Source organism: Paralichthys olivaceus, chromosome 22 (genome assembly GCF_024713975.1).
Source record: "Paralichthys olivaceus isolate ysfri-2021 chromosome 22, ASM2471397v2, whole genome shotgun sequence".
NCBI lineage: Eukaryota > Metazoa > Chordata > Actinopteri > Pleuronectiformes > Paralichthyidae > Paralichthys > Paralichthys olivaceus.
The window spans coordinates 10,294,011-10,315,321 of NC_091114.1; the positions used below are offsets into that span (position 1 = coordinate 10,294,011).

A 21,311-nucleotide genomic window follows, 5' to 3' on the forward strand; every position below is an offset into this window, starting at 1 on the left:
GCAGGGGACAGCCATAGACCTGGCTTAATGTCTTTTGGTTATCCGTACGTCCTTGTGTCCCATTCAAATATATAAAAATATACTGTGTTTCTGGAGAGTCTTTTGGGAATTTCTGGGATGAAGGATGAGCTAATTAGACGTTTTGGGCCAATACTAAAGAATATGTATTCTAATTATGGCAAACCCTCATCCACATATTAAAGGAGATAAAACAATAGACTGTATTTAAAGATGGACGACATGACAGCTCCACAAAAGTGAAACTAAAGCATCTCAATCGACGGCTCCAAATGTGCAAAATGGCAGCATCATATCCTTATTTATGGATAGTGAGAGGAATTGGAGTCACTTTGTTCATCATGGATAAAAGAATGCAGTGATGTCGTTTCATATCCAAAAGGTCAAAGGTCAACTTCACTGTGACAACATAAGGTTCTGTAACAACACTTTTCTGGGGTTCAACAACCTGAAGAAGGCTGTGACTCTACTTCTGTCATTTTATTTGTCGGTAGAGGCACAGTTCTGTTCGTTCGGATTCTAGTTTTACAGTGGCTGTGCAGTAGAATATTGTTATTGACAGCTGTGGCATTTATTGGAGATTTGATTCATCATCAGGAGTATACAGAATTAAAATACCCATGCATGTAGTATGGCCCATGGGATGTTGAATGTTTGGATTTGTTTATTAAACTGAGTAATTTATTCTTACCCTCAGGTCTTCACCAGCCTGTAGCCATGATTGCCACATCCAGGTATGTTAATGATATATTCTTTACATTATTTTGTATCATTTCAAATGGCACATTATAGGTGTTTAAATTACTGGATGTCATTGATTTCCTACTTAGTTATGTAACTCCTCGCAGTGCATGGTGATAGTCTGTTTTTATTGTTTAAAAACGCTGTTGGTGGTTTTGCAGAACATTTTTTTGTAATTAATCTGGACTGAACTACAATAATATTTAACAGTAATGTATCTTTGATGAAAACAAAAGCTGACGTGATGTTCACTGTGATAAATTACCTCAAGCGTCCCATCTGCACATTGATTGTTATGTAATGTATGGAAATCAAGTACTGCCAGTAATACAGTTTAAATTATGGTAACAATTAGCTCATTTATTCTAGTGTGTACTCTGTAAATCTGGAATGAATGTGGGGATCACAAGATGAATTACAGGCAAATTAACCTGATGACTTAAAGTAATTTTCCAACAATCGGTCTAATACAACAAGAAGGAAAGAAAACAAAACAAATGTGTGTGCAGACGCTACTCATCACAGGTCTAAAGGATTTTATATCAAGCTGTGAGTCATATCCATCCATCGTCTTCAGAAATAAATGCATTTATAGACGCTTGGTGGCAAAAACAAAAGGGAGTAAGTCCGTCAGTTTATCTAAAATCTGTGGGACTTTGCTATTGTATCAAAATGTCAGGGGACTGGGAGTCAATAACTCACATTGAATGACTGAGGGAGAAGTTGTGCTTTCCTTTAATGAAGCAAGAAAACAGTTTATCTGGCTAGATTGACCTTAGGCAATTACTTTAAGCGCATTCTTCAATCAATAAAACACTAGTACTGTTTGTGTGCGTGCTTGTGTGGAGCACAGCACAGAGTTTTCCAGCTTCTTTGCTCGGTAGTATCATTTTGTTGTGTTGGATATGTTGCGTTTGTGCAATATTTGACCGCTATATTTTTACATCTCAGTGTTGTCGGAAGTATTCCATTTGAAAAGCATCGCAAAAAGAGGGCCACTCTTAGTTGTGAGTGCACCTGTGCAATCGCTTTAATAGATAAGAAGTGGTCCCTGGGGGCCGACCGTGTTTTAAGATGAGGTTACTGGCCTTTAGTTATTTTTATTTTTTTGTGTAACCACACTGTCAGTTCTGAGCAGCAGCTGTCAAAACTAAATGCCCACTGGCTCTGCTAAGAGAGCACAGATAAAAGTGACCCTCTGCAAATAAGCTTTTTTTCTGTCTGGGGTTTGCAGGAGGGTACAATAAGAAATCACACTGCAGATGGATATCTGCACGATGGCCCCTTGTTCTGTATGCTGGGATGACCTTGTAGGATCTAAACTCCAGATACAATAAAGGGAGGATGCCTCAAATTAAAGCTTTGCACAGGAAATTGAACTGTCAGACAGATGGAGAAGGAGAAAGAGCCAGTTTGTAATACGGTTGATTTTATGCTTAGGGCCTGCCTGTGCAAATGTCACAGTTAATGGCAGTTATTCTGGATATAATATGCATTATTGTACCTACTATGCTTTTGTCAAGGTGATTCATTGTTGTTGGGAGTTGTTCTATTTATAAAATACTGTGTGTGTAATACATAGTGCACAGCATATGAGAAAACAAGAGGAGCTTGGCAGATTTATTCTCTGTTCTGTAAGATGTGATGGTAATGTAATGTACAGTGTGAGTATTTATTCTGTGGTATTATTAACATTTGTGTTTTCCGACTGTTATGATGGATGACCCTAATATTTCTATACAGCTTCAGATTCAAGTGATGGGTTAACTTTTGAGGCTAAAAAGGCAGAAGAGGAAAATGTATTATTAATATGTGTAATGTTTATCAATCCATAATTACTACTTTCAAACTCTATATGTGTTTTGCTAAAAGACTGAAGGCTTCTCTACATGGGAGACATTTGAGTCATTCTCTCACACATCTGGTGGAATAAGTGCATGTTTATTTTGACCGATGCAGGCTTACGGCTTGTGCTTCATTTGCAGCCACTCGAGGCCCATTTTAACATTTCAAATCTGTTGGTGAGTTAAAACAGTCACTTTTATTATAATGATTCTGGGACAGTGTTCACAAACATCCTGAGGCTAAAGTAGCTCCCAACGGAGGGAACGCAGGGCTGTGTCATTTCTTACTTTACAACTCCTGATCTAAGTAATTCACAAATTAACTATAATTGTAGAAACATTTTTATTACTCATCGCATTATATTTCTGTACGTTTTGAGCATATCGCCATCTTTATATTGTTGCACATTGAAATCAAAACCTCAAGCTACATCTTTTTTTGAAATAGTTTATTAACACAACCCTCCCCGAGAGATTTTAACTGTCCATCTCGGGGCTTTATCTTGTTTTTCATCTCTCCTCTTGATGCATTCTTAATGTTTTGAACCGACTTTTGGGATTTTCATCTGTCCTTTGCTGTCAACAATTTTCATCGTGTAGGTATTAGAGTCCCCTGTGTTGCCATAGTACAAAAGTATATCAATAGTACCAAATAAGCCGGTTTAGTGGTTTAAAATATTTTCTTGCTGTCAATCGTTCCACGTGAGAGGTAGTGCTCCTCCATGCTCTTACAACACAATGTCCCCCCCATGTTAACATCCATGACCTTACAATATCTCTTGAGATATGGCTCTCTGAAAATAGTATTTTCTTCTATCTAACATAAAGTAATGGCTCAAAAGCCTAGCATGACCTATTTCAATTTAGAACCACGGCTCTTCATTTATATTTGGTAGCTTGGACAGTCGTGGTATTCTGCTCCCAGGAGAGTCTAACCAAGACAAGTCTCCCAAGCCTTTGACGATGCACCATTTCAAGCATACCTTAGTGGACCAAATGGCCTTGTCTTTGGAACAATAACAATGATTCACTGCAAAAAAAAGTCGTACCTTTGTCCGTCCAGGCCTCATCATATCTTTCTATACTTTTTTTTGTAATTCTTCAAAATATGAGTTTGTTACAAAATAAAATCTAAACTTTCAGGTAAAGCAAAACCCTATTTCTTATAAATCTATAGTTGTCATGTTTCCATGTTAAGCCATGACCGTACATATTCTTCTTTACTGACAATGTCCATAAACCTTGACAGTTAAACATTGTTATAGGCATCCAGGGTTTTATATGGACAAACTAAATAAAAAAAACTTGTAATTCTTTATCTTCCTGTCAAGCAGGTCATGTCCTCCGTCCTCTTGGGAACAAACTGAATCTAAAACCTTCATAAACGTCCCGCGGTACATTTCATGCAGTAGTTATTCTGGCAGTGTCCTTTATGTGAGTGATGACTGAAATTAGTATCTAACTAAATCTGCAATAAGCTCCTGTATTAGGATAAAGCTCCCATAGGACAAATGATGTGCCTGCATTAAATTAAGTGAGCCTTCTGATGCCATCATATCACCCAGAGCATCTGTGTCTGTGCCTCCATGATTATGCATGTCCCACTAAGAGAACTGTAAAGGCGCTCTGTCATTGCTTATTAAGTATTCCTGCACAAATAGTGTCAATTAAGTGCAGTTCCCAACAGGCTACCTAGACGGTAAGTGGATTGATTAAGTTTTGCATTTGAATGGATTTTTGACTGTTTATGTGATGTACTGGCAATGAAATTACAGACTAATTTAGTCTTTCAACATCTTTGCTGGCAGATGGAGTCTTTCTATCAAAGCTTTTTTTCCCTTCTTATTCTTCTTATACTTTCTTAACTTGTGTATTTGGAGTAGATCAGCTATGACAGCCCTTTTCTATACAGCTATAAACACTTGAGCCAAATGTCTATAGAGTTTATTGTGCAGTCCAATATTTCAAGATGCTTCCAACAACAATATTTCTGTACTTTAAACTCAAGTGTGTGAAGGCTGCAGTGATGCTTGAAATTTCAATTGGCTGAATGGTGATTTTTTTCACTTGTGGCACTGATCATTAAATTAATAGATAAATGGTTTCCCTGCTCTTATCCATATCTGTTATTTTAGTCTTTGAGACAGGTGATATATACATTTTTACCTACTTCCTGCTGAAGGTGTTGGTTACATGATATCACACGCTAAATAATTCACTGTGGTGGGTTTTCTGGGTAATTCATCTGCGAGTTCAATGTAGCACCGTGCAGACATTAAAAGGCCAGCATCCAGCTATAATAAGTACAACTTCATTGAATTCTAATTCGTCATTCCTCCTGCAAATGCAACCATTAGAGGAAATGTATAGCTATTTAATTGTCTTGCTGTGGCTATACTTCAGTGCTTTCGCTGACAGTCATGTCTAAAGCCTTGTTGAATTACCTCCTCCACTTTATTTTGATTTGAGATCCACATTAAATTAGTCACCTTTTGTACTTCTCCTTCTTGGTTCAGATCGCTCCTCCCCCTCCTCCTCTTGTTTCTCTCTCTCGGGTTTATACAAAGGCATGAATCACATGTGAGGATTATTACTCTCCTCCGGGAACACCTCGCTGTCCATTTACTGAGGCACGTATAAAAGCACTGGTAGTCAGTGGGCTGATCATCAAAGAGAATAGTTCACCTTATTTTGTAGTCAGCACACCGTGTAGTTTATAGCTGCGGCTTTAGGTGTCAGATGATCTTTAAACTTTGTATTTTATATTTACTTAGGCAGAGAGTTAATGCCTCATTTATATGCAATATCATGTCTTTGTGGTGTCTACTAGGAGAAATGAATGCAATCATGAGCCAGCATGATCTTAATTATTAAAACTCCATATTCTTTAGCTTTATAATTCTGTTTCAGACCCTGGCGCTCTCCAACACATGACGCCAACGAACAGTTCATCAAACCGACCCGGTCCGGAAAAGGAAATGGCATTTAGCAGTGTGATTAATAGGGTCAATATGCTGCTAACGGGGGACACTAAAACATGTCATTTTAATCATGACATTGCTTGTGGGAGAAATGGAAGCAAATGATTTCATTACAATTTTCCAGCATCTTGCTGCACTGCGTAAAAGAGAGAGAGAGAGAGACAGAGAAAGAGAGAGAGAGAGAGAGAGAGAGGGAGAGGAAAAACTCCTGAAGCCCTGCAGCCCTGCCTCTGTAAGGATGCTGGGGACAAAGACTGTTGAGCAATGGGCTCAAAGGAAGAATGTCATTTTACATGGCCGAACCCCTAGAGGGTGGTGGCATTATGGCAGAGAGAGTGCAGTTTTTTACTCTGGAAGCAGCATGCACAGTGTCAGAGCTTATTAACTTTGCTGTTTTTTATGGACTGTCATGTTTTGTAAGTGGGTCTAGGGATGTAGCTTTGGTCCTTCTTTGTGTGTTGACACAAGTTTCTGCATAGGCCACCGAATAGGCGCATCCATGGCTAATATAACCGCGCTGGAAAAATGTTTTTGTTCACAGGCTGCCTGGCAGAAATGGCAGCTTGTCCAAGCACTGGTGTATTTGTCACAAGTAATTAATTTTTCTCCCATAAAAACGCCCACTGGGATGATGGAAAAGGTGGGTTCATTAACCTCCATCACCCAAGCTTCCTGTGGCACTTAACAATGTACTGGTCGCTGGTTCCTTCAATTGCCCATAGCTGAAAATGTGCAGGAACGAAACGCTTCTCGTCCAAGATGGCCGTTTTGCCGGGGGGGATTTGCTTGGCAACTCAGCCCCAAATTTTCAGACACGTTTACAGCATTCTCACACTTTCTTCATTTGCCCTCTCTCACAAAACGCATCATTGGACATTTTGGAGCCCACCTCTCTCTCTCCCCCAGCCCCATCTTTCCCTGCCCTCCCAGTTTCTCCCTTTTCCCCCCAGTGCTTGGGTTGAATTTCGAATCAGTTTTTTCTCAGTTTATTTCAAATTGACATTTCATGGAGTTTAATCTCCAGGGGGGACAATGGGTACATTCCATCACACAGAGTGATATGAAAAGCCCCAGACCTTGTGAATGGGATGTGAGAGACAGAATAAAATAAATAAATTAGCAATGTGACCCAGAATACTGATGAATACAGGAACCACAGTGGTGGTGCTGCATGGGCAACTTTGCATTTTCAGCTTAAACACATCCTGATCTTTTCTAGAAACACTCTCCTCTCTGTTCAGTCGTCTTTATTGTCAGTCAAGACACTTGCAGTCTGCTTACTCCAATGTGCTAAAATATGCAGAGCTATTAGCCACAGATTGAATGAACCTTGTTAAAAGAAAAGAGGCGAGCATCTGTATCTGTGTGCCCTCCCACAGTGCAGGCATTTAGATCACTGCTTGAGGAGCATCCTGACAGCTCAACTTGCTCTGCAGAGAAGGAAATTGACTTGTTTATACACAAGGAGCAAATGGCATGATGGGTTGCAACCGGTCTGACACCCCGTGGGCAGTGAAAGAAACTATTGTGGGAGCCGTGTACCGCAGCTGCAAACCAATGGTCAAAGAAAGTTAACATTAACTGCATTCCCTCGTAGTTTCTGTACTTCTTTTTAATGATGATGTGAGAGAGTGTACTGTTGATCAGGATCCAGCTGCCACTGTGTGTAACAGCTCCAGGGAAACAATATATTGTGGATGCTTCCAGACCACAGATAATTCCAGCAGTGTTTGACTTCTCTCTGTCGACAATCTTGTTTCTCTGGTTTTCTCAGGCTTCTTTCACCAGGAGGCATTAGCTCCGCAAAGAAGTAATGAATATTTCATCCATTATGTGTAAGCCTTTAGGCCGCATCAGAGATTATTGGGTGTCATTTCTTTTTTTTCCCAGAGACAGACAGTAACCAACCTACCATCTATAACTAATTAACTGTAATCATTTTTTGAGTTGAGTGCAGTATTATGATTCCTTCACAACTAAATTATTTGTTCCCTGCTCATTTTATTAATGTCCTTATGATGCGGGTATTGAATTGTTCTGCAATGAATGTTTGATAAATGATCCCTACATGTACATAAAATGAGGACAAATTTAAAGTACTGGAACAAAATAATCATAAAATACTCAGTCCTGCGTTCAAAATTGTATTAAGTGAAAGTACGCACGTCAGCAAAAGAATCAGGAGTAAGTCCGGGTGTTCATTATATTTGATTGCTTGGCCACCACTGAAGCTGCAGTTCTCATAAGTGATCGTTTTCAATCTTAATGCTTGATTTTTTTTTTTCTTGGTTTATTTAAATGATGGAAATGCACATAATGTGGGAGAAGCAGCATTATACGCCTGCTGCTATGACCTAGTTTAAATCATCTACCTCACTTTATTCATTATATTTGAGTACATTGCTTTGAGTTGAATCTGTACAGTGTTTGGTGAATTGCTCATCGTTGCTGCCAGGTTGTATCTCTTTATATATACATCTTTATTTAACTATGTATCAGGACGAGACAATTACAGTGAATTTGAAATGTCCCCGTGCAGAAGACTTTATAATGTAGTCGTACCTGATGGCACAATAAATCTAGCAGATCGGTTGATCTTGGCTCTTGGACTGGGAAGACATATTTGAAGGTGGCGCATTAAGTCTCAGTGCGCTCTCTGCGACTCAGGCTTGGCTCTGCTAACAGTCATTAATCTCCACAGTCATCTCTCACCATGTTCACAGTCATCCCACCACCCCTAAACCCCAAGGGTGTTGAGGGAGACTTGGAGAGAGATTCTGGAGGCTCCACGAGTGGCACCATTATCAGAGCCCGGTAATGGATTACCTCAATGGTCAGCCTGTCACAGTCAATGTTTGCCTTGACATTTCATGTAAAGTTCCCTTCCCCTGGTGAAATATCATATTTCCACAGCCAGGCAAATTGGTTGTCACTGTTAAAGGTATGAGTTCCTTCTCACTTTCTCTGCCTGTCATGTCCTTGTATCTTACCAGTTTGACTGCAAGGACCTTGATGCTTTTCCACTGGTAATGCTGACAGGATAAGGATAATAATGTATGGAATGTGTTTGGCTAAATGGTAAAGAGATGGAAAATTGGTATGAACATTTTTTTTTTTTTTGGTAAAAAAGAAAATCCCCGCACACCCACGCATGTGTTGAATTTAGGTTAAGCTGTGCTGGGAATAATGTAAGATCACCAAACTCATTATAACTGGAAGAAAAAGCTGTCGTGCAATAACAGTCTGACACAGAAAGTCAGGGAGATGTCAGTCAAGGCTAGTCTGAGCACACACAGCTCTGAAGTCTAATCTCAGTGAGTTGTTGAAAACACCTGTTTGAATTTCCCTGTCAGATATTTAAGTGGCACAGAAATTACAATCGGCATGCATCAGCTGTCTGCCAGGTTTTGATTATAGGAAGTCAAAAAGCCACTTTATATCTCGGTATCATTACAATTTTAATACCGCCCTCTGAGCATCCATGTATTTACCTTGAAATTCCTCTCATGCACATCATCATCTCCTGGAAAAGCTATTGTGCTGCTCGTGGTACACAAAATCGCCACAGGAAAAATGAGTGTGACATTGGTTCATGATACTGGCAATGGATGGTGACATATCCAATATCAGGAGAGTGGCAGGGGTAAATATTTTTGTCAGGCTATAGCAGCTTTACTGTGAAGAGATGTGAAGGAACAGTTCATTTGTGTCTGGATTTGAGCACCGGATTTTAAAAAGCTGAACTCCAAGTAAAAGGTAAAAGCTCTTTTTGCTGCCCTTGTGTGGCGGCTCTTTAGCTTCAGACTACACTAAACAGATGAGGAGACAACATTATAGCTGTCTATATGTTTTGGTCAGCAGCTGTCCACTACTCTTTCTGTTCAGCCATACCTTTTTAAAATGGTAGCTTTAGCAAGTTCATGCCGTCTGCTCTTACACCAAGCCACGACTCAACGTCCTGCTGGGATAACAGCCCCGTGGAGTGTGTCACAGCGGAGGAAATAACCTGGGCAAATCGATGGACTGTTTTTTGAAATGCCAATCAGACTTTGAACAGAGAGCAATTTGGATCAGGCTGAGTTGTCTGCACTCTGAAGCCTCAGACCTTTTAGAAATCCGTTATCACCCAGAGTTTTGGAGTTTGAAAGACTAGATAGAAATATGTCAAGAAACAGATAAACCTTGTTCATAGAAAATGAAAACAAAGACGTGTCTGATGCTGTTGTGGAACATATTTTTAAATGTGAAGTTTTCAAAGAGATCAGTATGTGTATGCAAGTTTTTGTCCCCTAAACTTAATTAGTGAAAAGCCACTCTTCTAGATAGCATAATGCTGTGTCTCTTCTTCTGCTGGTGCAGTACGGAGCTCTGGTGCATTGCAGATATACCATATTTACATGACAGGGAATGACTTATATTTGCCTTTGGAGTCACTACTGCTGTGTGAAGTGTTGGGGAAATGCCACGCATGCAGACGCTGCTCCAGCCAGTGTGTTCCAGTGTTGGTGTTTATTAAGAGACCGACGCAGCTCGTGCAAATATCCCCCAGCAAGTTTATCCACCTCTTATTGACTCTTTTCCCTCATGCACGGAGGTGAATCAGAGCAACCTCTCTGAAATACAGCATAAAAAGACACAAGTCAATTTCCTGTATTCCCAACCAGAGCTCAGGGCTACTGCTTCACGCTGAGATCAATTTATAACATATGTGTTTGTTATCCTGAACATATCGTGCTAGGAACAGGTTGAGGGACATGGAATGGATTGGATGTGGCATTAATGGGCAATTTGCCGTCCAGCAGAGACGCCGGCCACTGTCTCCGCATGCAATATGTTAAAAGTCAACTTGAAGTTGTAGAGAGGATGCAAATGTGTGGGAAGGTTCAATCTTGTTTAATTGCATTTGTGCATGTGGAGCAGAAACTGATTGTGGACATTGCTCTGTGTGCTTGTATCATGTGCAAATGCATGGGTGTTGTGTGATTAAAGAGATTTCCAAACTTAAGTTTTACTTTTGTAGCTGCTAATCCTCGTGCCTAGGCTGTCTGTACATTGTTTTCCATTCTATATAATCATAAATGACCACATTAAACATACAAAATGACAAATTTTTGGAAAATTCTATTTTGAGATAATGCCGTAAAATGATTTTCAGCTATCTGTCAATATTTAGACTCAACTTTAAAGTGTTGTTAAACAGTTAACTGTTCTTTACTGGTTGTGTGTTAGCAGTTAAATGTTTTCAGGATTGAATACAACAAATTTCATTTTTCTTCTCCTACCATCAACTCTTGTCTACCCGTTTTTAAAAAAATATATATTTTCAGCATTAAAATAAATGTGATCACTGAAGGGTTAAATGACTTTTTAACAAAAGAAAAAAACCCATCTCTACTCCTCACCACCTGATGGAGCAAGTTAACAGCTAATTTGACGCTTGTACTAATTGACATTAATACATGTCTATTTGTGTCTGAGTTGCTTGAGTGTTTACTCTGGGAACATGGCCCTGCCATTAGCACTCTGCCATTTTCTTTGACGTGCAACCATAAACAGTGAACATAACACACTACTCTCGAAATTAAAGCACTAATTCACTGTGAAGGCTTTACAGTATGATGAATAACCTCAATTTCAAAGTTGTGTACAATGAATAAAGTAAATGGGCTTTACCCTTTAAAGGCTTTTAATATCATCAGAATAACTTCCTATGAATCGTCCATTCATGAGTATTTTTAATTTAATTGATTTTGCTACATAATGGAATAACATTGATATATTTTTCTTTCAATCTGCTTTTCCCTTTAAGTTTTCCATCTCTAAGTCCAGTCCTCCTTTTTTTTGCCAGTTTTGGTAACATGATTGGATATTGAACCAAAGCTCTGACACAATAGATGAAAATAAACTGAAACAAATTGTCAGTTTTATTTACTTTTAACAAGGCAAAACATCTAGTGACCTCCTGAGTGAACTCTCAGAAAGTGTCACGATAGCTTCGAGGCAGAGGAAACTGGGACATGATGCCTTGTTTCATTTGGCAGCAATCAATACATGATCACTTATTCTATGTTTTATCTTATTTTTTTATTTTCACATTGTTGGCATTTGGCGCTGAAGTTAGAACTGGAACCTGTAAGATAAAATAATGCAATAAATGCTCTCCTTGTGAAGCTTATTTTGCTCCAACACTTTGTCAGGGATTTGTCAGGTGTTGATTGTGGCCTTTTTGCGTCTTTGGATCGACGACTGTAGACCTCTTCAACCACAACAAGTCAAGTGAACACTTGAGAACATAATGCAAAAACCTTGAACTACAGCCAGGCATTGATTTCAATTTACAACCCTTACACCGTCACACATTCATAACACAACAAGCAGATACTGTACATTCAACATGCTTTAATGTGGAGTCCCCAACATAAGAGTACATTCTGCTGCTCCTCTTTTTTTCTTGATAATATATTGCTTATACAACTTTTACAGTGATCAACGGTTTGTATGCTTCAAATTTAAATAATTTGGTTATAGTGATCAATTGTGCTCCTCTCACAGTGATCATTTTCAGTCTCTTCATACATGTTCGGACTGTTAAAAAGTTCTTTTTACAGCTTTTACCAGCTCTGTTGTTTATTTTCTGCTCCTCGCTTTGTCTCTATCATTCACGCTGTGCACTGCCAACCAAAATCGAACCAATAATAATAAGCATTTAACTAGAACATTGAATGATGGTCACGAATGTTGTTAACTGAAATATTGGTGGGTTGCTGTTTCTTTAGTTGCTTTGATTAAGTTCAAGATAAAGTTTACGGTTACAACTTCTAACGAGCAGTAATTTGCAAAGTCCATTAACTCTTTTGCTATTGACTTTCACAAGACTGTGGTTGTAAGTAGACGTAAAGTAAAAGTCAGACGATTTAAAACTTAACGATTTTCGACAGCCTTTTTTTTTTTTAAATTGTATTCTCTGTTATCCATCAGATTCTTAACATTCTCTAAGAAGTGTCAAAATCGCTGCCAGGAACATGGCTGTCGTCTTTCACTTAAGTTTTATTTCTGAAACACCAAAAGGTTGTTCAGTGTTAGAGGCATCTACAAATGAGGGATTTTTGACAGAGGAGAGGTTTCTTTTTCTCACTTTAATCCTGGATTGTCGTACATCTTCAGATTCTGATCTGTTTATCCCCTGCAGCTAGTTCTCATCGCAGCAGCCAGACTTTTGTCAAGAATTAAAAAGCTGAGGCCAAATGACTTGCATTTTCACAGCGCTTCATAGGGTTTCATTTTGTCTCGATATTGATTGTGAACTATTATTCGTCACTTTAAAGGAAACATCGAGCCTAGTAACTATCTTGGGTTTTACTGCGTATCCATATGACCTCTGATTGTAGATAAACCCATGCTGCCTGCTTGAAAATGCAGTCAATAGAGGGTTGAGTATCACTAACACGGTCCCTTTACCACCAAATGATTTGAGCTGAATGGATGGAAACAGAAAAAAAAAATCTGCTTACAACCCACAAGCTCAGTCATTAAGCTCTATCATGATCGGGCAAAATTTCGGCCTCAGGTCACTTGATTTCACACAGTTGGCATTCCCCCCCCATTTATTCACTTATTATTTGCCATGTGCTCTAAGTGTTTTAAAAAAAGGTCACTCAGAGTACTCTGCAGCTACTCTCCAACAGATTGAGTCTTAAAAATATTCGCAGTAAAAGACTTTCAGGGCCATCCATCAGTCTGGATGATGCCAAAATCTCTGACTCTTGTGACTCTCCCAGATAATGACTTGTCTAACGGTCAAGCTGGGCCTATAAATGGGAAAATAATTCTTGAGTGGGAATGGCCTCCGAGATCTCACCTGCTGGGAACATAGGGGGCTTTTTAAATGGATTTGAAAGCAGACATCGGAACAGAGGAGCACACACAGTTGTGAGCAAAGGCGATGGTTGTTTTCTTGCAGAAGGGGGTCATGTGATAGGAGCCAGACCAATCAGTGAAGGTTAAGTCATGACTATAAGAAGATGACACCAGTGTTGACTCAGTTGATGTGCTGGCAAATGAGTTGGTGTTGTGGTTTTTGTGTCACACCTGTCTGTGTGGAAAATGAGTCCACTGATCACACTCTGTTCACCAGTCCAAGAACCAAATGTGATTTCCAAAATCCATGTAATATTAACCTTGTGCAACATGTCCCCTGACAACACGAAAGTCCTCATGATTAGAACAAGTCGAGTCAAAGAGTCTGATTGCCGGATGGAATTTTATTCAAGCTTTAAGAAAGTGAAGTCACCTGTTAGTGTGTCGCTGAGATGAGGCAAGTAACTGAATGTTGGATCTCTCATTGTATTTTAGCTTTAGTCTCAGATTGCCAAGAATTCACTTCAGTCCTTTTTATTCACAGCTGCTTCCTGTGAATAGGCTGTGGAGAAGATGTGATGTACATTTAAATATAAGGTTTTCATCTGACAGCAAAAAAAATGGTCCAAATTTAGCTTTGGCTGCTTAGAAACTTGGAGCAATAGAACAGCTCTTTGAATCTAATGGCTCATGAGTCCAGATTTCAAGGTGTTGTTTTTCACACACCATGTTCTCGCTGCAGTCCACATAGTGCTGATGTCAAGCTTAAAAAGCACAAAAGAAAAGTGTTCCTCTGCCTCTGCACAGTCTGTGTGGGCTGTGCTGGCTGAAGTCAAAAGAGATACAATTGTACCCGTGGCCGCAAGTCTGAAAAAAGCAGCAGCATCTGTCGGGGTAGGCTGTTATTTGTTTTTCCACAACTTTTCCAGTTTTCTTTTCACTTGGACATGTCTCCACCTGCTAAAAGAAAGACATAGCCCTGGATCGAAAAAGCCCAAATGCCTGCTGTGACCGTACAGGGCTGTCGAATGTTTGTCCCTGCCTGGTGTCCCTCAGCTGTCTGGTCCGTCCGTATCCACCTGCTTAACAAGCACATATCTGTTTACCCCTCATTTCATCAACAGGGAGAGGAATTGGGGAAAGTAAGGGCAGAAGGAACCAAGCTAGCTCGTCTCTCCAACTCTCACTCAGCAGCCTTGTTAGGCAATTCATCTGTGATTATTTCTCTTATTTCGTTTTTTTTTGGGTGTGTGTGAAATTGATTGAGATGCAAACACACAAGGGTCCGACCCAGTAATCGTGCCAGCTTGAACTTTGATTCACATGAATAAGTCACTCAGTGAACTTTTCTCTACTTGAGTTCCCCTGAGCAGCCAATAAAAGCAGCAAGGGTTGCAAAAGGAGCTTGTTACTCTTTCCAGTAGCTTGGTTGGCAAAGAATATTTTACTATTTGTCCCCGATAATGATGGGAGTAGTGAGACGGTAATAAGAGAGTTAAAGTTGGAGGACCAGTGGGTGTACTTAAGCTGTGTGATAAAGTAAGAATACTACAATGTGGAATAAATTCCAAATTTTAAACAACCAATTAATTTTTTTGGTAAGGGAGCGACTCTTTTCTGCAGGACAACTATCTAATAATAATCCACATCATGTTCATCTATGCAGCTTGTAAATTATTTCATTTTTCTGCCTTTCCTATTTAGAATTGGAAATCACCTGCATCATTCCCACAGACATGGTAAATAATCCACCAATGTTGAGCCCCTGAGAGACTTAAGCAGGTAAATAAACTATTTTCTGCTTTCGGTGTAACTTTTTTAGGACTTTGCTTTACTCACCGTATGCTCATCCAGCTCCTCAGTTTGTGGCCCTTGGCACATTTCCTCTTTTCAGGTTCAGGTTCTGTTCCCATTATCATTATTTCTTCCTTAAGGTATGCAAGAAGCAAATTGCAAAGTAGTGCTGTTGTGAATGTGCACCTTGTTTTTCATCAGAGTGGCGAGACTAATACAGCGTTTACTGACCCGGGAACAGCAGGTGTATTCACCACATTGGCACCTTCAAGCAGCAGCACTTCATTAGTCAAAGCAATTACTTCTGGGCAGTCGGGGTTTCACCTGGTTTCCATGAGTGTGAGAAACTGAGAGTACGGACCTGCACCTCATGAACAAGTCACAGTGACCTTTGAGGGATTATGAGGGACAGACAACTTTTCTCTTGTAGTTTTAAAAGTTAGGAGGACAAGAGAGTTTGATCGCTATCACTATAAAATAAGTCAAAAAGATCGGATGTATTTCACAAGTTCAAAATGGTAAATGATGTTCAGATACTGATACCAGCTTTAGAAACGCCTGAAAAATAACTCGACAGACATTATTGAGTACGAAAATCTGTACTGATTCAATATCACATCTTTAAAATTAATTAGTTTCACCCTGATTCAACTACAATTGTTTTTAACCCGGAATCTCACTTCTTTTCTTTGCCAAAAAATATCGCTGAACTGCCTCTGGCAAGTACTATTTCTAGAGTTCAGCCTGAAACTTGGGAAACCAAATTAATTATTGTGATTATTTCGATCATCCCCAAAGCAGGAGAGGAAACCAATAATGTTGTCAAGTTATTTGTACTGGACATCCGACCCTGTTGCCGGTAAATAGAATATTTAGACTCAATGTCCATTTATTGGAATCAGTCTTGAGAAGAAAAAAGGATATCTCAAGTTTTTATTTTTCATAAATGTGTTTTTTATATTATTTACAGAAATATGAATATGTATATATTTATGCAAAGATTCTAATTCATCCGGGCAATGGTATCTTCGGGACTTGTACATGTGTACATAGGCATCTGGTCTTTCTTGAACACATTTCACCTCTCATCCAATGAGAATTGAAACTGTATTAGCTTATCTCTGGCTTCAGTCTGTGTTTTGTTGACATACTTCCTCATGATGCAGAAATATTATCCAGTGTGATGCTTCCCTGTTTATTTCCTGTCCACATCCTCAGTAAACACCCAACTCATCTACATACTTATATCCTCCCAGTGCATCTGCTATTATTCTTTATCACCTTGCATAATAAACTCTTAGGCCCCTTGTTACCAAATTATATAGTTGCTATAAAACCCTACAGTCAATGCACTTAGCCCCCCCATCCCCATGTGACGCATTCAGTTGAATCATCAACAACATCATCAACATTTTCTGCTCGGCTCCATCTCACAGTAAATAAATGCAGTTCCCTTGATCCCATCTGGTCTCTCACCTCTCTAATTGATGCTTCAGTTATTAAAAAAAAAAAAAAAAAAGATTAATTTTAGGACTAATTAACTCATGAATAATTTGCGCTAAGTCAACAGGTGTCTAAATTTCAAAGTTGCAGCGAGACACCTGGCGAGAGAGACCCACATAGACAACGAATGCAAATACAAGGCAGTCGAAGTGCAGGGCAAAGGCCCCTGTTTGTCCTCTTCCCCTCGTCAGGTGACAGGAGCACGGGGAGCAGACGTATGTGCTCTGCTGCAGGAATCAACGCACGGCAACATGCTGTGTTATGTACACCACCTGTGTGCTTCCTGACTGTGGTATTACTGTGGCTACAGTTGCCAGGTCGGGCTCAGCAGCCGTCATTTGCATATTTTATGACTCCAGGTAAAAGGCGATGGGGAGTGTGAGAGGTAGGCAAGGGAGCGTGAGAGAGGGAGAGACATGTTAAAAGTGCAGGAGTCATAAGGCCCAGCAGCTCAAACTGGTCATATCCATCTTCAGGCTCTGAGATGTGCTGATGGGCGAGAGGCAAACAGCTCGGAGGTAGGTTGTTTTTGAGTGTTTGCTTCCTCTGACAGGACACATGTTTTGTAGCAAAGTCTCCCGTGATGCTGTCTTTCTTCTGTTGTTGTTATTGTAGCTTGCACTCTACTCCCGAGGCTAGATCAGGCCCAGGCCTGGGCAGCCGCACACTTGTCTCAGTTTCCCTCCACTTGTCTTGTCTGGAGCAGATCAAATGGAGTGCCCTGAGAACTGCTTATCGGATTTGAAAGCATTTAATAAACTGGTCTTCAGGCAGGTCGCTTTTAAAGTGGTGGGAAAAAAGGAGCCGAGAAAGGAAATAAAGGATTTCAGAGGATACCTTTGTGTTTGGTTATAGCCATCGACCAAATGTCAGGGATTTTAAACTTACTAATTTTCTAACGTCTTTTTGCTGAGTCATATGGGGAGAGGAGACAGTGACCTTTTGCCCAAGCTGAGCAATCTTACTCTATGCTAATGATTTACACAGATGCACTCCTCTGCTCGTAAAGAGACAGTGCACCTTTGTACTGTATGTGCATAATAAATTCCTCCTGAATGACATGTGCTAATCACTCATTAAGCGCTGTCACTTACCCTGTAATTTTTTTTAGTGATCACTTTTATTTGTTCCTAATGAATGGCTAATTGGCTGTTGGGAGTGATTGACAGGTTGGCCAAGGAAGTGCAATTACCAGAGCTTAGAAATATTACTTATCTTCAACTAATTACCTGTATTGACTTACTTAATGTCAGTGATTGGATTTAGAAAGACTCATATAAGGCGCTGTGATGAACAGGGGTGTTTAGTGGAGGTTTAGGGGAATAAACGCTCAGATTTTTAAAGAAAGTTAAAAGCAGATTCAAGATATCAGTTACCTTATTATTTGTACTGCTTGAATTTAGTAGGTACACACTTTCAATCAGTGCAGACTTATGTCTTTCACTCCAACACAAGGACACAAACAACTTTTAAAAAAGGCTGTGGAAAGGAAGCTTTAGGGTCTGAATAAAAAAAACAGATGTTTTTTAAATGCTCTGTTTAAAACATGTTTAAAAAGCAAGTAATCAAACAAATTTGAAGAAAAGCAGGAAACTAAAAATAAAAATTTGTGCCCAAATTACCAACATTGAGCAATGTATTTATGGTCAAGCAGAGTTAACAAGTCAGAAGTTTTCTAACACCATAGTGTGGCCAAATTATCCTCTCAAGTACACCATCATTAAATGAGTTATTAAGGGCTGTGCACTTTTCTAGCAATTATTTTTTATAAAAACTTTTTTCTGACCTCACATCAGGCTGATTTGTGTCTTTGTGTAAAAAGCCATAATGTCAGGTTGAGGCCTGTTTGTCTGATGTGTTGCCATTGATGAGCTATGAAATGAACTTAACTTTAAAGCCAAGTTCTGTGTTCCAGTAGGACTCTGCTGAGAATTTGTTGAGACGGCCTGAAATATAATCCCAATTCATCTTTGAGTCAATTAAACTCTTCACAGTAAATCGTTTGTGTTGCATGTGAGTGTGCACAGTGTCCCTCTGCACAACTTGCATGAATACAAATTAGTTGTAAGATGCTGACCTTAATTGCAATGAGCTCAACAATTAACATAAATTCAGAGTCTTATGCAGAGGTCTGTAGTTTTTCCTGCGGAATCACAACAAACAAGATCTGTCTGTAACTAAACTATGTAACATGTTATCATGTGCAGTCGACAAAATGTCACACACATACAACAGTTGATAATACTGGAAGCTTTTGTTTACAGCACTGACAACCTAATAGCAAGTTAGACAGATGACATTTATGACACGATCCCTCATTTGAAGTCACATCCTGTACTCAGCCAAATGTTAACTTGCTTTTCCCTGTTTTGCAGAAGTTTACTTTGTGCATGATCTACAGACAAGGTGACCATCTTTAAACGACTTTACTGCGCTCCACCTTGTTTCCATCATCTGGAAGATTGTTGCAAACTCCGGTTGATGCTGGACAGTATTTAGTTAAAAGCACAGTTATCAAACATTTCGTTGATATTATTATTATTTTTATTATTATAAAATGGCAACAATTAATAAAATGTTACGATTAAACTTTTATGACAAGGCAATGAAATTGAGGCTTGATATTTTAAACTAGTATAGGAGACCACAAACGCTACCAGATACATAGAGCTTGAATTAAGGAATTGAGGAATAGGGTTAAAATTAGTCGTATTTAATAATTTTGCTGGGAAGTCAGCATTCATTTGTTCCTGTGTAATCATCCTTCCATCTGGATGGTACAGAATTTATATGAAATGAATTGAGTTTTGAATCGAATGGAAAAAGAAAACATTGTTGAAATACCTGATGGAAACATAATGGCACCGTGATGCTGTGATGATGCCAAACACAGTAACCGGTAGAAGGGCTTGGTGAATAAATGTGCAGCTTCTCATTCTACACGACAGAAGAAGGCTGTGCGTATAGCCTCGGTTTTTAAACGAGTGTGGCACAACATACTCAGCATATGAATGGACAGAGGATAGATTTGTGGAGAGTTTAGAAAAGTTTCTATGGACTTTCTTCCTTCATTTGCCATGAAACTGGGTCAGCGTTAGAACCATTGTAACCTCTGTGAATTGAACTCGCAGTCCTCTGTGAAGGCGCATGCAGGTATAGCTCTAAACTTTTCAAAGCACTGAGAGGCTTTGTAGTCTGTCGGGCTGAGTTATTCAAAAGGTTTCAGTGGAGTGTAGTCTTAATTGCTGCTGTGCTGTGCAACCATTTGATACTGTTACACTTTCTGTTACACAGTATATATTCTCTTTACATGATTGTTCCCTATTTTATATATTTCCTTCTTCACTGTACACAGGTCAAACAAAATTGCAGTTCACATACATTATAAATAGTCTTAACTTATATAGCGTTGTTGTTGGAAAAAGTGCTATTCAACCATTCACATACACTTTCATACAGTGCATCTACAGTATGTGCTGCTCTTTCATCATCATACGTCACTCATACACTGTCGTGTGGGACATTTGAGGTTCACTGTCTTGCCCAAGGACACTGCAGCATGCAGAAAGTGGGAGACAGGGATCAATCCGCCAACCCTCTGGTTAGTGGTGTATAGTGAACATTATTAATTCCCTTCCATTTCCTTTGGCGTGTGTCAATAATGACTTTCTAATTTCACCCCCAACCACAGTCATCAGTTCCTTTTTTCTCTATAATGACAGGCTCTAATTGAAGATTCTTCTATTCTCTTAATACTTCCATTTTTAGATCATCAGTTTAATTCTCTGTTCACTAAACATTTGAATGAACTGAAGCAGCAGGATCAAGGGTCACGCTGGTGCTCAAATTATACTGCAATTAAACCACAGGTACGAATCATGTTGGTGACAAAACAACACAAAAAAACAACTATTTTAAGAAAAATGGCGACCTGAATAACATCCAGTAAGGAAAGTATTAAGGTTCATCAGAATGTATTACCTGTAATCAAAACATATATCATAAATATCTCTTTTCCAAAGAGTACACTATAAATCCCTGCTGCAGTAAACTTCCAGGGAAGATCATGATAGACATAGTTAGAAATTGTCAAAGAATACATTGAATGTCTGAGCACAGGGACCATTATACCCTTCACTGCGCTCTAGCCTGCCCCTTGTAACTGATGTTGCAGCCATTCTCTGCCGTCCTGCACTCATGCTGCATGACAAATATCTGTTTACTCGTTCTATCATCCTAGTGGTTGAAATAATGCACTTTGCTCTCCTGAGTCCCCGAACACCAGGCATGCATCAGCACTTATATCCTCACAGCAGTCTGCTTTCCCTTTCTTTGTATATCTCCATGTTCTCGCCTTTCCTCCCTCTCTCGCTCCCTTTATTTGGAACTAATGATACCATGAAGAGCTGATGACAGCGTCTGATGGTGACAGCCTTGTGAAAAACAAGTCCAGAAAAGTTGCAACAAGGAACTTCTTTTAGTTTATGTCTGTCCGTGCCCCTCGCCGTAGATTAAAATGATGACCCGGGAAACACTCCTCACACTGTGTGCTGTTTTGTTCTCTGGAGAACTC

The 21,311-nt window shown here is 39.4% G+C and overlaps 1 protein-coding gene across 5 annotated transcripts in view; it reads left to right on the top strand.

Annotated features, from left to right (window-relative positions):
- Positions 1 to 21,311, top strand: part of LOC109634879 (phospholipid-transporting ATPase ABCA1) — a 162,965-nt gene that overhangs the window by 5,099 nt on the left and 136,555 nt on the right. For 3 of the 5 annotated variants that reach the window (XM_020095672.2, XM_020095668.2, XM_020095673.2), the window contains exon 2: positions 716 to 752. The gene's annotated coding sequence lies outside the window, so the exon portion shown is untranslated. Of the gene's footprint in view, positions 1 to 715; positions 753 to 15,145; positions 15,224 to 16,927; positions 17,257 to 21,311 lie in introns of those variants that run through there. The other 2 variants (XM_020095670.2, XM_069518594.1) reach the window with 2 other exon arrangements.